The sequence below is a fragment of the Apostichopus japonicus genome, chromosome 8 (genome assembly GCF_037975245.1).
Source record: "Apostichopus japonicus isolate 1M-3 chromosome 8, ASM3797524v1, whole genome shotgun sequence".
NCBI classification, from domain to species: Eukaryota; Metazoa; Echinodermata; class Holothuroidea; order Aspidochirotida; family Stichopodidae; genus Apostichopus; species Apostichopus japonicus.
Window position 1 is genome coordinate 19,452,722 of NC_092568.1, and position 14,224 is coordinate 19,466,945.

The 14,224-nt window shown below is 37.5% G+C and overlaps 1 protein-coding gene across 2 annotated transcripts in view; it reads left to right on the top strand.

Annotated features, from left to right (window-relative positions):
* The first annotated feature begins 965 nt into the window (after positions 1 to 965).
* The window catches only part of LOC139970937 (thrombospondin-1-like), a 66,790-nt gene continuing 53,531 nt past the window's right edge, over positions 966 to 14,224 (top strand). Inside the window, exon 1 of one of the 2 annotated variants that reach the window (XM_071977014.1) lies at positions 966 to 1,424. The gene's annotated coding sequence lies outside the window, so the exon portion shown is untranslated. The remainder of the gene's footprint in view (positions 1,425 to 14,224) is intronic. The other variant, XM_071977015.1, reaches the window with a different exon arrangement.

The following is a 14,224-nucleotide window of genomic DNA, read 5'->3' on the forward strand; positions in this document are numbered from 1 at the left end:
CGTGGTAGGGTTTGGAGGGGGTTTGAAGGGGGCTGTTTGGGGCAATTGGAGGCTGAAGGGGTGGGAGAGGCCTGGGAGGGTATGGGGGACGGGAAGAGGCAGCGGACAGACGGGGGGGGGGTTCAGTCGAACCAAACCTATATGGCGAATCAAGTGTTTCCTCTTATATTTGCATAAGGAGTTGTGACACTCACATCTCACCCCTATATTTTAGTCCAGCCCTCACCCACCCTTCCACCGCAAAACATAAATAATACAATTAAAAAAATAAACAAACAATAGACAGAAAATAGTTATTGATTTCTTTTCAATATAGTCAAATGCAAATTCAATAACAGTTGAAGACCAATAGTTTCATTGAAGTTACAACCATGAATTTTTGTCTGCTTTAAGCACATTCTAATTAAATTACTTATCATAGCTTAGCTTCAGAAAGGATCACCATGCTTTTGTAAAATTGCGTAAAATGTTAGCTTCAATATTTGAATTAATGTCTCAATATGAGACATATATCTCTATTACTCCCCTATCCCATCTTCTTGATAACTTTCCACGGTAACATGCTTGGAGATACTTTCGCGCCAAATCGAGAATGTCAACTACTTCAGAAAAAAAAAGTTTCTTTGCCATGTGTTTTACGCATGCATACAGTACCCCTTTATAAGTGTATCAGTGAAAGAATGAGAACGTCTTGCAACTTCAGAACCGTGAAACCTGATTGGTGACCGTTGGTTTGGCCTCTATATAACGTCGTACATACCACAACAGGGGTACGTACCATCATTGTATAATCAAACTGTTTGAACATGTCTACTGAAAAAGGGGGGTTTTCTTATAACGCGCATAGTCTGAACTTCGCTCCGATAGGTGGCGTTTTGTCTGAATGAAGCAGGAACTCAATCAATTATTCGCATAGAGTATACTTAAAGTTCGAAGTGCTTGTGTTATTCAGGTTTAGCACGCTGCTGTACGTGTACTAAACTGACGCGGAACAGACCGATTCAGGTTCACACTGGCGCTAGTCGCGTTGATACAAAAGCTCTCTGGTTTGGGGCATATACTTTTCCAGAACGGTTTGTATAGAACAAGTGATACGTAAACTATTATTCTTACCGAGGAAATCAAGCAAACAACCGGTAGTAGTGGTAGTATAAAACCCGCGACTAAGCTCGCTCAGTGATCATTCAGTGTGAAGCTACAGGCATGGACATTTAGACAACTATTTTGTTTGTTTATTTTCAGAGGAATAAAATGCTCCAGGAAATTAATTTGTTTTTGCTTGACAAACAGTTTGTTCAGTGGAACATTATTTAATATAACAAACATACGTACGGCACGACGGGGATTTTCATATTAGTTGGAGCCGAAGTCTGGAACAAAATATTATTTCTTGTCATTGCGATCAAAGGATACTGCAGTTACCGGTAAGTAAACCTAATTATTGATTCTTTGATTTATTTTCTGTTGCACTTATATCTTTAGAAAATTGAGAATTTTATACATATATAATTATGTATATACATTGCAGAGATTATAATATCATAAAACCAGCTACATGTTTTATTAATATCAATGATTGTATTCCGTCGCTGTAATTATTGTCCTTTGCATAACTCGTTCGTCTTGTATTTATTTTTTACCATTTCGCTTCCTTTGGTGTGTGTGTGTGGGGGGGGGGGGGTGTTTGTTGGGGGGGGGGGTGGTGCGGGGAGGGGGTTTGGAAAGGGCGTATGGATGGTTATTCTCATTCAGTAATATGCATGTTATTGACTAACGGCATCCAATTGCATTATTGCAAATGTTGGAAAGTTTATTGTTCCTCTTGGACATTCAAATTTTGTGTTTCAATAATGCTCACTAAGATATTGGAAACTTAGCCGTAGTGAAGGAGAAGTGAATCAAAAAGAATTCAAGGTTTCGATAAATATCATTGGGCCGTTTGGCTAAGATCATTCGTGTATCATTATGTTCCCCTTGTGGGGGAACCGTGACACACACCTGACGATGATCACACAGTCACAGTCTAGAAGCAAGGGGACTGGGGTTAAGAACGGATCAGTCGGTTCGTTGTTTGGTTTTTCGTGCCCAGGTTTTCTTCCTTGGTTACTTTACTTGAAAAGTATCATTCTGTCCAGTATTATAGTTACTAGAGATTCATGTCTGCCAGGTGACATCGAGTCGATTCGTTATCATGCAGACACTATACAGTGTGAGTACAAATCTATTAGTACGAGTACAAAAGTCCCGAGTACGCCGTACGAACTTAATGTACTCCAGTACGGAATCGCTGAGTACGAATCATAGGCCTTTGGACTCGAGTTCCCAGGTCTGTCGTTATGCAACTATTAGTGATTTAGTGGTTATTCAAACTTAGTAACTTTGAGCGGAAATTTTGATTTACAGATATTAAATGTAACTTTTTGAATATTTGTGACAAAATAAAACTGACCGTAGCTTTTGAAACTCGATCACAATTTATAAGTGTCGCCAACTCGCGCCACACGAACCCTAAAAAATGACACCAATCATGATTGGATTATTGGATCCATTTTTATATATGTTTTGGTTTTCGAATATCTCACGTTGTCCCCCCCCCGCCCACCCCCCCTCAATAAAAGGCAAAGATACCCATAATATACACTGGCAGCTCCCGGCCCTATACGGCCCCAACTGTAGACCCAAATCACTCATTGGGGAACACCCCATGTGTAACTTTACGTAGGACTATTACAAATTTAAAGTGCTCGATTCATACCTGACGAGGGGCGGGGTGGTTAGGGCTACAGCCCCCGCGACCCGAAATTAATAATAATAATCAATGTAACCAACCTGCGCGATTTGGGTAACATTTTATGAGTTGATGGTGGACAGCACGAAATTACCTCCTGCACCTTTTTCATGATTTTCTGTTTAAAGAACATTGTGAATGGTTTGCTACTTTGCTTATGGTCTGAAGACGATCATGTGTTGATTAAACCTATAGCCTGCTTTCACACGGTGCATGTTGCATGAGTATAAAAGTGTTGATCATGGTTAATTTACGATTGACATAACATACATAACGTTCTCATTGGTTAATGGGTGAAGAATGTTATGTAAATTGGTTGTGTTATTATATACTGTGCATTTACCACGACACAACATGCATATGCATTGCCATGACTTTACAGTCACGTTCGTGGCCTTTCGACTCGGTAAGAAGTCTGATTTTTGTCGGTTTTGGAATGCAATTCAGCAGTCGCTAAAGTTCATAATGTTTACGGCAGTATTAACCACATCGTTTGTCAAATAGGAAGCCGCAGGTTTCCTTATCTTTAATTACTATTAATTGATGATTGAATCTTAAGTTATTCTACAGATGGGATTGACGATGGGGATCTTGATAATTGGTTAGAAAAGATCCAACAGAGGTAGATAATGATCGACTGATGTATTCTACAGTTAACATATATATATATATATCATATGTTTTGTTCACTATGTTTTGTTTACAATGCCAGGGGGGGGGGTGTAACGACGTGCTTATTTGTGTATATAGTAAAATTCCAATACCGCAATGTCAAATTGATAGTTTTACCATAGCAACGCAGAGAAGGCCAATATGCCCCTCCTTGAAGTAGACTCATGATGTAGGCTACCTTTCACAAAAGTGAAATCAAACGATGAGGGATGTTGTTGACATTATATATAGTCCACAATCGTCACTGTTTAGTGAATGACATTTGTTAGGTATAACTCAGTGTTATCAGCTGAGTTGTTATTTCAAGAAAATGTACCAAAATTATGGTTTCTAAAACGTTTAATGCTTGTATAAGAACATAGCGTGATTATGTGACTAATCGGACGCCACCCTCGTAAATTGTAGACGCATTCCGGCTATACCCCGTGGCGGTAGATTGCGCTAGTACGTTCCAAACGTGCAATGCATTATCAAGTGCACCGTGTTTCGCCCCATATATGGAGGATGCGCGGAAACTTCTCCATCCGTGTAGACTATGGAATATTCATACCTCAGTACAGAAAATTCCTTTTTTAAGACAATGAGAAATTTTGTCTCGAGCAGTCTCTGTCTGTAATGAGAGCCAAACAACTTTATTTGATTCAAATTGAAATTCCGGTCGATTCTATGCACAGGTATACATTTAGAAGCACTAAATAATTATGTCAATCAAATAATATGGAACTATTCGATATTGGTCATTATGGATATGTCTTCGGACAGGGTCTTCATGTCTATAGCTCTACCAACACATGCTCTTTAGCCATAACTTTGTAACAGAGTTTGTAGTGTTGCATGCAACATTAATGTGTTATTTGACCTCACACGTGGTAAATTCAATGAATTCCATATATTCTAACCGTTTAAAGATGGAATGAAAATGGTATATGCGATGAGACGTACGATTTATTTTTAAATCCATTCTTTCTGGAGGAAACTATAGCTATAAAATGTTATCGCCATGACTGATAACAGGATTGTGAGCTTTCCAATCACACCACAAGTTTATCAGCCGTATGCGATGAAAGGAGATTTCTGGCAACATTTTCAAGGGATTTCGCCCACTCTCGTAATCCCTTCTCATCCTCATCCCACGCACACACAAACACTGACTCTCTCATTTCAACAAATAAACACAACAATTGAGCAAAGTGCGGTTAAGATATATATCGGCCTACACTGTTTCGAAGATGCGTGCATAAATTCGGTTCCGCTCGTTCCAACCCCCTCCTCCACCCCGTACACCTCTCCGTTTCCCTCACTTACCTCTCTCTTACCCCTCCACTATCCGTAGATCCCTTACCCCTCCCCTATCCGTAGATCCCTTAGCCCTCTCCGATCCATAGATCACTTACCCCTCCCCTATCCGTAGATCCCTTAGCCCTCTCCGATCCGTAGATCACTTACCCCTCTCCTATTCGTAGATACGTTGGTGATTCCGGCAATTCCCATTACTACATATCATGCCCACACTGCCACTGGCCTTATAATGCGTGTATTCATGTCTATCGGGTGTATGTTATTATTTAATCTATTTACATTATAGTCTAGTGCACGACAACATCATTGTATTGAAGTTTTGTTCTGTTCATGAAGGGAATGTAATGTTAACGCTTGAGAAAGATTAAATCCTACATTCCGTATGTTGGCAGGTTTCAATACAAAGTGTTTCAATACAAAGGGTTTCAATACAAAGTGCTCGAGGGTTGTGAGTCATTGTGTTCCGTGTGGTGACCCATTTCTTGAACATGCCTTGTTATGCAACATGTCTTGTTATGGATATTGCACGGGGCCACAGGTTGATCGTGTTAAACATGTTATACATAAAGTGTTAAACAACCAGATCCGGTATATGTTTATCGTCAAATTAGATGATTTCTCATTCTTGTTTCATGCTTCGTGACTATTATGCATAATATTTGCCCTTACAAAAGCATAGTCACAGTGGCATGATGATATGTCAATAAAATTTAGAATCCTCTCTGCCTTGCCTACTAACAGTACAAGTAAAAATTAAGCAAAAACTGTTAGCAAACTGCTTATCCACCAACGAGTCTGTGTAAGAGAATGTGTAAAAGTATGTGGGCCTGACGATTCAATCCTATCAGAATGTTCTTCAGAGGCTGAGAATACAAGTACTAAGGTTTACACAGTCACATGTAGTCCCGATGCAAGGGGACTAGGGTTGAGAACGGATCAGTCGTTCGGTAGTTTGGATTTCGTGCCCAGGTTCTTTCCTGGGCGACTTTTTCTTAAAAAGTACTAAAAGTTTACTACTTGAATGAACAAATCCCTTTTATTTCACATTGCAAACAAGTCTTCTTACACAAACAAATACACTTCAATGTAATAAAAGAATTCATAACACTTTGATAGTTAGGCCTAACCCAATCGTTTCAAATGTGCCGCACTTTCAATAACAAGATAACAAAAGCAAAATAATGTTGCTGGCAAAACATTATGTCATCTCACGATGACGTCACAGACCACCCATGCGTTGTATTCATTCCTTTCAGTATAGTTAAAGAATGCATGCTTTAAAGCCGACTGAACCAGTTAGTTATCTACTTAGTAGCTAGTAGAGCTCCGTGGCTAATTTAGTGGTAACTTCAGTTCTCCAAAAAAACATTATCTATAAACTTAATATTTTCGTCGGAATATCCCTTTAAGACAGCTTCTTGATTTAAGTCTGTCTGTATGGTTCTGTAATATATATATATTTTTTAATGTAGTTTTAATGGAGTGTTATTATTAGCCAATCATATTCAAAGCTAAGGAGAAAAGGAGAGAAGATTTAAATATTTGATATATTGAAGTTACCATGCATATAAGAATGATGTCAACAGCTGTTATGCATTGGAAATTAGCAATGAAATTATATATGAAATCTTCTCTTTCAAGTTACAAAAGCTATAATATCTTTTCATCGAAAAATGAGATCATTTCTTTGATTTTGCAACTGATTCTTATTATATTGCCAAGCCACAATTTTAACCTACGTGGGAAGACCCAATTTGCTAAGGAGATTGTTAAAGGGTGTGAAGACTCGCGCAAAAAGAAACGTCTAATGCCGATAATTTGACCTAGTTTCGAATGAGGTGTAACAGAAGTGTTAAACACCACCATAGATCCCAGAAAATACACACACAGCTTGCTACCGTCGGTAGTTAGACACTAGTGTACAGTCAGTAAATACAGCTGCGGTCAATACCCACAGCACAGTATACAAACGATACAGCGATGGACATCTCAGGTCCAGCTAAAGATGACAATTAAGGTATCACGTTTCATTACTGTCTGCATTTTGTAGCGACACGAAGAAAACGTCACTTGCAAGCAACAGAAAGTTAACTTTTTCAGATGGCCGCATGCACGCGGTTTGGGGCGAGTCTTCACTGCCTTTAAACTCCCATTTTGTAGGGCCTCACGGTTCAGACACGAGACATCCTAGGTACTACTGTCTCAACGCCTCAACAGCTGGGCATGCAATTTTGTGACGTCATACCATTCCATGTTCAATACGTTTCAGGTCTGCAGGTATAGGTTACATTAAACCTACATATCCTTAACGTAAGGCTTCATAAATATGCAAATTTGATATGTTAATTATTCATACTTTCTGTGTCAAATAGGTAAAATGTACACGTTCTGTTTATAAGTTAACATGTAAGAAATATGCGTTTTCTTTTTACTTGAGAAATCTTTCAAAAACTATTCTGATTCGGCTGGGTTGGGTCCATGAATTCCCGAATTGGTTCCAATACTACAATTCTACATATAGGCCTATTAAGCTTTCAAAATTGATCACATATAAAGCATAACACTTTGAAATATCCTTATTGAACTATATGATCTTTACGTGATCACAAAATTTACGAGAACGGAAAATTTCATTCGCGCATTTTTTTCTATCCCTGATTTGACTAATTCAAACTACCCGCATCATGCTCCGACATTACTACAGCCTGCAGTGATGAAACTTTTCTGTAAAGCTGGATTTATCAGAATTCCTCCCCCACACCCCCCCCCCCCCTCAAAGAATAGGCCTTACCATGGAGCTTCAAATTAGCATTACTTGGAACTGTTTTATTGCAGTATGTTATCGCACACATATACGTGTATGCCTGGTAAAATAGTGTTGTTTTTGTGTTTCCAGTAGATGGTATATCCAGTTCAACGCATTATTTATTTCTTGTTACATATTAGTCGGTACTAGATGTCTCGCGGTACATAACAAATGACTTGAATCGAAGCTGTCTCCGGTATTTTTAAACGGACGAACACTTACCACACATTTTAAATAATGACGAATGGGGCTACACAATAAATACCAAACAAGATGCTAGTCTTTTTATAGGTCCCTATGGGGTTTATTTGTCAGCGGGTCTGCTAAAGGTGAACATATTTCATATAACTTGGTAAAGTTCTGATGTTTTGGTTCGACGTATCCTGTTGACAGTATATTTCATTTGCCATTTGAAAGTCGCGGGCAGTCCAAATAAACTTCTTACCCTTATAACCATACGAACGAACGACCCATGCATGGGTTTGGTATGCAGCTATATATGTAACACATTTATTATTCCGTCCATACCGATGTATATAGTACATCATCATAACTGCCTTGTGGTCTCTTTAAAGTCATGCACCCTCGGTACATGGTCTTAAAAAGCAAGCAAAGCGTCTAGATTTATTGATTCTATCAATGTTAAAATGTCGGCAATATATTTAAACAAATGGGCAAATGTGATTGTCAGAGGATCGGTATGCTGTTATATAGAGAGAGACAGAGAGAAAGAGAGAGATAAGAGGCTGGATTTAAATGGTAAAGGTTGTGGTTAAAGCATTAACTTATCATTCAACAATCTCTCATTCCGTGTGAAAGGGTACGGGGGTTTTCAATACGTCTTGTAAGGATGACTTTTAGGCGCGAAATTAATGTTAATATGTTGTAGACCTTTAAAAACCACTTTTATCAGCCCAATATGTATTTCTTTACTACAACTAATTTGTTTCCCTTTATACGGCTGGGATTCATTTAGCTAAAGTGACAAGGATATGTAGAATAATACACGGACCGTTACGTCAGTTCCTCAGATGTGATACAATAGTCGATAATTATTATTATTTTTTTAATTTGACCTCAAACAGCATGTCTATAAGGTGCTATCAATTTGTGAATGACAAATGGCGTTGAATGTCATTCAAGCATATTCTATTGTTAAAAATTAAGTTACACACAGATGAATATCTCGAAATTAATAGCTACAGCAACATTATACTATAGCACTCAATTTTCATTTTTCTTGGACTATAAGATACATTTGCAAGACTACAATTCTGCCTGAAGTTAAACCATCCTTTATTACATACAGCTATTTGTCGTGTTCTATGTAATTTATTTTCAAATTCGGTAAAAGATGGAAACCTTTTTTTTTTTAGTAACGTCAATTCATTTTTATCGACCAGTTATAAATTGAAACCAACAGTGATATTGTGCTTGTATTATAAACACAAAACTGTGAGTATAACTGATCTGATTAACGCGTATGCACCTCACCGACAAAACAAAAGAGAGGAAACTCTAAAAAAAAAAACATCGTAATAATCGTCCTCAAAAATAACAAGTTTTAGTCTCTATTTTGAAATTCCACCTGTCTTTCTTTTATACCAACACACGCGAACTGTGTGAAGTTAGGCGATTCAAAATCACTTGTAAACACCGATGACTTTTAACAAAAGCCCTTCACTTTGTTACACCTCCAAAAAAAAAGTGTCGTTTTGAAAGGGGACAATGGTTATACGAGGGGAGTGTCATATTGTTCCCGTATACCAGTCACACGTGTGAAAAAGTAGTCCTTGTATACAAGCCAATGCACACAATCTATAATAGCAGATGAACACAGGAATGTTGGATATATATATATATATATATATATATTATATATATATATATATATATATATATATATATATATATATAAACCAAGATCCAGATGTATGTATGATGAGAAGATATTAATACATAATAATAACGATACCCTTCAAATGGCCCGTGCGAATAGAGGGTTGCCATGGGGGGGGGGGGTGACGCAAAGAAGAGTACATGTATTAGTGAGGAACGGGGGAAGGGAGTGGGAGAGGAAGGAGGGAGGGAGAGGAGGAGATAAAGCTTAAACGCATAATCGCTGATTCGTACAGAACTTCAATATGTTAGTATAATGTAGAGGTGGTTGGGATTAAATATGGTGGGATGGGAAAGGGGTTATCTTGGCCCCGCCCCCCCCCCCGCTCTCTAATAACGTCTTCACTGAAAGTAATTGAAAGGAGACATCACATCAATCGTAATCATTATCGAAATGTTATCAAGAACATCCTGATACTGTGGAACCAATTCGTGTGTGAAAAGAATGAGCATCATAAATCTATGGTTTTTTATAAAGATTTTATGAGTTCGTAGCCTCCCATGTTAAGTTGTAACAATCTATCGCTGCCATATCGGGATCTCTGTGACATATAACAGAGAAGAATTATTACACACTTGGGCATGCTGAAATAGCATTGCCCATATGTTGCGAAACTATACTGTACCGATTCATGTACGAACCGGAAACTCAAATCACAGACTTGACCAAAAAAAATTATTTTATGAAATTTGGAAATTTGATTATGAGATGTCACATTTTAATGTCCCTTAGGGTAGATTTCGTAATGCTCACGCCATATATCACAAATATGATCGCTTCGAGTGACTTTATGTCAGAAAAATATGTCAGTGAAAAATACGATCCTTCATCTTCATGATTGATCATCTCTGGTTTTTGAAGAACATTCATATATATATATATATATCTATATATATATATATATATATATATATATAACACTCAGAACTAACATAGAAAGCTTGCCCATTGATTCTAGCAGCCTATGCAGGGCATGTCAATGTTGGTTTCATGTTAAATTGTAATTTGTTTGTTTGTTTCATGATGAATCGTTTGTTTGTTTGTTTCATGGTAAACAAAAAACATTATATATAATGTTGTAGTCCTGGGCATGCCCATGTGGGTTTCTTGATTAATTGTTTGTTTTTTCATGTTAAATTGTATGTTTGTTTCATGATCAATTGTGTCATGTTAAAAAGCGTGTTTGTTTCATGTTATACTGTTTGTTTGTCTTACCAAACACAACTAGATTGTCTTGGCACTTAACACCGTTAGGTAACACATATTCTTCATCTTTCCTTGAAAGAAAAAAGTCATTCCATTTTAATATAACACTGATGCTACCCTAACCATGGAAGAAACACATGCCCTAACCAATCAAAGAAAATATATCAACTTATCAGAGTTTAAATCTTGCATCATAGATTAACGTTATTTGCTGCATAGCAGTTATACCATAAGGCCTATTTCGTTTTATGACATGCTGTTAATGTCAATATTATGAGTACTTTCTGTCACAAGAACAAATATCAGCGGTGTTTATTTCAGTATGTTGGGAACATCGGGCAATCAGGTATTGAGACAACACATTAGTCCTAGTAAACTAGGCTATCATTTGCACCGTTCAATCAAATTCCGTACAGCTACTGGTACTATTCGGATGTATGGAACATCTGATATGTCAAATTGGTACCGGTATTGAGAGGGATCGGGGGGTCGGGGTGTATTGGGAGGAAGAAAGGCACTTGAGAGGGACACAGGGACATGGTGGGTGGGGGCACAGGAATACTTGGTGAGAGAGACACATGAATATTGAGTGGGGGGGGGGGTGGAGGGACAGAGAAATATTGGGAGGGCAAACTTTGGTATTGGGGTTGCTGCAGGGTGTAGAGGGGTCCTCTATAGGAGGGTATAACGTTAATACTAAGCCCGCTGTAAATACATGTCTATATCTCTCACGTTGGTTGTACACGGTTAGAAACACCCATGCATGCATGACCACAGTGTGCGGTACCATCAGTTATCAGTGACTGTTCCGCTTTCGTGCGGATTAAAAACATACGCTCCTTCTGTGTTGCGTCAGATATGTCCAAAGGGGGTAAAATGTCTCATTGATGGATAGCTAGAAGAAATAGCCAAACAGCTGGATAGCAAACGTAGTTTTAAAAGAAAAGTCCAGTTTACCCAGCAAGAGAGCCCACCGGTATCTTAAAGCACTCCTCTACTTTTTGAGCGTTGACGTTGATAAAACGAAATTTCAAAATGCCGAAACCGTTCAGTAAATTTATCAAAATCAGATGGAGTCTTTAGTTTAACTATAGGTCAACATTTTCGCTTCTAAAATACAAGACGTAACTTTTTTTCTTTCTTCAAATATTTCAAATATGTTTACTTTTATGCCAATAATGTCTACTACACACAGACAAAAGAAAGAAAAAAATCAGTTAGGTTGTTTGTTTTAGAATTGTTGAAAGGGGTGGTTCCTTACGGGTTGATCGCTCAAATTGGAATTATTTTATTTGAGTGTTTTTGGGGGGGTTAATTTTCGTAATATTGTTCATGAAACAAGTATTTGATCAAAACAAAACAGTTGTCTTGCTGTAATCTGTAATACAAATCTCTTCTCTCTTACTCTAAGTTCAAAGGAAGTTCACTGATATCTCGAGAATAAAAATAATTGCTGCAGAGGGAACATTTTCAATTGATATTGATCAGTTTTAATATAAATATCCAGGCCAGGCTACCCCAGAGACTGACCTATCGTAAAATTCAAATGATTTTTTAAAGAGGATAACAACCGCAGTGGTACAGAGGTAAATATAATTGGTAAACCCAAATGGATTGTAATTTACAATGTAACCTCACACTTCATAAAGAAATATTAAATCTGACAAGAGGTACGTCATGTAGAAAAACTTTCAAGTATTTATCTTTTTTGGGTTTGTTAATATTATGTAATGCAGGTGATATGGTGAATGAGTTTAATCAATCGTGCTTTATCATAATCAAATACGAGAATAATTTGGTTATAACTTTACTTACGCTTGAAATTTAAGATTGCTTACATTATTAACGATAAATGTTTGCTTTGAACCGTATTAGTATAGCGTGCGCTAAGAACGTTATTCAAGACAACAGTAAACTTTAATAATATTTGGACGTATTTCGTTTAAGTTTGTTTTGCACATTAATGTTGTTATGGGACGCCAAATATAGTATACCAAATGTGTTATGTATTCTAACTGATAAACCAACAAATAAGTTGAAAACATTAAGCAAATATTGTATAGATGTATCAGTTAACATGACTTATTAAAAGTAAAATGGAACGAGCACATCATTTCTGAGCATATCGTCGCATGTTAAAGTGACTCTTTTGGCCTTCCATAATTTATGACCTAAGAAAATCAACCCTAAATGCACAAACAATAAATTACAAATGAAAAAAAAAAAAAATTACAAAGGAGATCTCCCAAAGACGAAATAAATCCGATAACGAATCGGTTAGATGATTTTTCGGTGGGTGTGTATAGGCTTAAAGGCCTAAGGTTAGGATATATGACGGCCACTATAAGACTTGCATATATGTTGTTTTTGTTAAAGAAATATTGTCAATTGACTTTTCGCTGCAAACACTAAGTGGATGATGTAAAATGTTGTACCTCGCAATACCAAGTAAATCGAAAAAGAGAATTGCACTTTCTTGAAGAAGTGCAGTTGAAGATTTGTTAGTAGGCTTAATTTAAATTCTTCATCGCCAATACACTCTTTTTAGACTGTAATATAATAATTAGGGGGGGGGGGGGGTGGTGACTTGTCTCGACCTAATTTTGAATTTAACCTCTCCTACTTTTACTTTTTCTTTCAGAAAAGAAATTCTACTAATTCATTAGTTTCATAAAAAAAAATCCACTGATAGAACGAATTGGTTCGCATGAGAAGATTCTAACTTTTGTCGATCTAGCCTCAAGTCGGTCAATGAATGCTGTGCGTCTACAGATGTATTGACTCTGTAAACACTATAGGACTACTTTGTCATTTTGGTCAACGTCGATTGGGCCCTTTTTCTCCCTCTCTTTCTTTCTCTCTCTCTCATTGCGATTTAATTAACTGACCAGACTTCCAATTTGGAAGATTTTAAAAGCTATTTACATGTCGTAAATTAGCCGATCTCCTGGGGAACAGACGGCTGTATTATAGTGTCTCTTTTGTCACAAAAATATGTGTCACCTGTTTCCGAAAGGAGAAAAAACAAAAGGTTACCAGAGAAGTGCGAGAGAGAAAACAATGGGGACTTCAAGGGAAAAGAATTTGTTCCAATAATCTGGTTGACTTTTCCCCAAATTTAGTTATCAAGGACCCGTTTTCATTCGAGCATGGATCCCGTCGGGATTCCCAGGAAAAAACAGGCGTCTGTCTGGTTCAATTTGGGTGTAGTTATTTTGTCGTTAGTTCAAATATCTGAGGGGGTAGGACCGATGGGCCATGGCTATCAAACCATAAGGGGTCCAATAGCGGCATGTGGAACTCGGTAGGATCTTTGGAATCACTTTATAACAGCTGGATTATGAGAGAACCAAGTACAGTATTTTTCATTAGGCGGTCACATTTTTCTGATGTAGTTCGGCATTCTCATATGGTGAGACGGTTTATATGTTTTTTCTTGGTAACCGCATGGTCGTGCGTTTTTTTGATAGCAGATCAGGTTAAAATTCACCCTTTGATCATGCGCAGTGAATACCCTACAATGAGTTCAGCAAAGAATTGGAAAATTGTCTTA